Source organism: Pseudophryne corroboree, unplaced genomic scaffold, assembly GCF_028390025.1.
Source record: "Pseudophryne corroboree isolate aPseCor3 unplaced genomic scaffold, aPseCor3.hap2 scaffold_498, whole genome shotgun sequence".
Classification (NCBI taxonomy): domain Eukaryota; kingdom Metazoa; phylum Chordata; class Amphibia; order Anura; family Myobatrachidae; genus Pseudophryne; species Pseudophryne corroboree.
Genome location: NW_026970104.1, coordinates 439,230 through 442,296, shown reverse-complemented (window position 1 = coordinate 442,296; position 3,067 = coordinate 439,230).

Here is a 3,067-nt window from a genome sequence, read left to right as displayed (position 1 = left end):
CACTCAAACTCCAAAAAGCAATGAAATTCCGATCATTAAGGCTGACGCCTTAATGGACGAGTTCCTTGCGCAATACAGATATGGTATGCCATCACAGCCTGTGGGTAAGTGCAGATTCAGCACTCTCACAGAGTGAGATTGCTGTCACTCACACAATGGTGGAGCTGCTAATTCACAGATTTGTGTGCTCATTGGAATACACACATGCAGTCTATGCAACTGAAGGTCTGAGCGGAAGACAACGCTGCTCAGATGAGGTAAGAGTGTTGTTGATTGGAGGGAGGAGAGCGGTGTGGATGGGGGAACAGAAGTGTGTGGATAGAGGGAACACTAAGCAGCACTAATGGGGGGGACAGAGAAACACGGGGTAATTCAGACCGCAGCAGCAGCAGCGATTGCAGTCTGAATTAGTTTGTGAGGTGCGCACGTGCAATGGCCGCACTGCGCGTGCGTACCCCAGGAGCCCAGTGAGATGCTATCACCCTGCCTGATTGATAGGCAGAGGTGGTTGCGGGGAAGGAGGGGGGCGTGCAAACAGCGTTAGAATGCCATTGGCAGGGCATGGTCTGCACAACGGAGGCGTTTCCGGACCACTGGGGGGTGGGCTGTGGCGGTTATCCCCCTGCCAAGAGCGCAGGATCCACTAAATTTACCTTCAGGATGTCAGCTACATGAATAGGGTAAGAGTGGTGTGGATAGGGGGTAGATTAAGCAGCAAGTATGGGAAGGGAGACAGAGCGGTGCAGATGGGGGAAATGGTGCAGATGGGTTGAAAACACTGGCATGGATGGGTAGAAAACTGGTGCAGATGGGAGAGAAGACAGTGTGCCATGTACTGGAGGAGGCAGAGTGACGTTGAAGATGGAAACACTGAGCAGCACAGAGAGAAGGAAACGGTGGTACAGACAATGCACAGGTGGGGAAAGACAGATGGTACAGATAAGTTAGTACAGACTAGCACAGATGGGAGAACACAGCAGTAGGGATTGGGGAAGACCGGGCAGCATGGGGGTGTATAGGGGAAGTAAGTGTAGATGCATAGACCGTAGATGGGGTATTATAGTTTAGCAATTAACCAAGATGTTTGAGGGAGCTAAATGTGTATACTAAGTGAGATGGATGTATGGAGTTAGAAGGATGTTGTAACAAGGTGGCTTTGTTGTGTTGACTGAATGGGATGGTTGTGGGCACTGTGTGGGATGGGAGCACCACAAAACTGCTCAGACCTTCAGTTGCATAGACTGCATGTGTGTATTCCAATGAGCACACAAATCTGTGAATTAGCAGCTCCACCATTGTGTGAGTGACAGCAATCTCACTCTGTGAGAGTGCTGAATCTGCACTTACCCACAGGCTGTGATGGCATACCATATCTGTATTGCGCAAGGAACACGTCCATTAAGGCGTCAGCCTTAATGATCGGAATTTCATTGCTTTTTGGAGTTTGAGTGGAAGAGTTACAACAGGTTTCTGAAATTTCGATCATGTCTAAGAAGCCTTAATGGGACATGTGAAACCGTAAGGTTTTTTGTCTATGGAATATATATATATATATATCACAAACATATATGATTCATACATATATCACACACACATACATGATACATACATGAGAAAGACCTGGGATGGTGATGAGGCCAGGGCCCCCTGCTGATGTTGCGTTGAGGAAGGCAGTGTTCCAGGGCGGATGCCAGTCGGGGAGAGCGCCGCGCAGCCCGGGAAAAATACTGCTGAGGAGCTACATCTGGAAGAGCCCCTGGGAGGGAGAGTGCCACATGCCCCATCCTGCGCGGCAGACTCTGCAGGCCTGCACATGGGAAGGGAGGTCTCTGGCCACACGTACTCACCCTTCTGCTGAAGCCCCGCTGCTGTCCCCATCAGCGATCTCCAGCGGGGAGCGGGGCCAGAATGAACCTCAACCTGTGAGAACTATCTTCATGATCAAGAGATCTCATATGCAAGATAAGTATGTGTTGGGATAGGGCTGGGGAGGGCGGCTGCTCGGGCACACCCCCGTCAAGTTAAGGAGATTTAACTGAGGAAGCACAAGGGAACTCTCGTCTGGGGACAACAACTGCAGGGAGACCACATCTTTTCAGATGAACATGGGAGGGCAGAAGGCTGCCTAATACTGAAGCACCCTCAGACATTAAACCATATGCAACAACTATTGCAAGCATTCCTGGGGGAAGTTCTGCAGCAGACGGATTTGCATACGGTGATGTCATCCAAGCAGTGGGCCAAAGTTGGCTGGAACCCTCATCTGTATATGAAAAGAGAAAAGGGGCATGCAGGGCATGGCGGCCTTTTGCGGCGCTTGGATAACCCCAAGTTTGCATTAAACACCCCCACCCTCCTTCGGTGTGGGGCTCATGTTGGCCATGCCCAAGCCCCTGAAGCATTCAAGCTGATTTCTTGCAGCAGCTGGGCACTGTAACAGCTTCAGAGCTGCTCTACAAGACAAGTAAAAGGGTGTGGGCCCTGCAGCACCACCTGTAGTTTGCATACACACATATATAGGACAGCATCTCTTATATGCCCCAGGGTCAATAAAATAGTATCCTTGTCTAGGCTATCCATCCCCTCAGATAAGGTATTTGTCCATGCCGCTACAGCACTACACACCCAGGCCGACGCAATTGCCGGTCTGAGTAAGGTACCTGAATGTGTATAAATGGACTTCAGGGTAATCTCCTGTTTGCGGTCAGCACACTCTTTGAGGGTAGCCGTATCCTGGGACGGGAGGGCTACCTTCTTGGATAAGCGTGTTAATGCTTTGTCCACCCTAGGGGAGGATTCCCATCGTAACCTATCCGTTGATGGGAAAGGATACGCCATAAGAATCCTTTTGGAAATCTGCAGTCTTTTATCTGGAGATTCCCAAGCTTTTTCACATAACTCGTTCAGCTCGTGTGAGGGGGGAAAGGTTACCTCAGGCTTCTTTCCCTTGTACATATGTACCCTCTTGTCAGCGACAGGGGGTTCCTCTGTGATGTGCAAAACATCTTTTATTGCCATAATCATAAATCGAATGGATTTTGCCAATTTTGGCTGTAACTTTGCATCA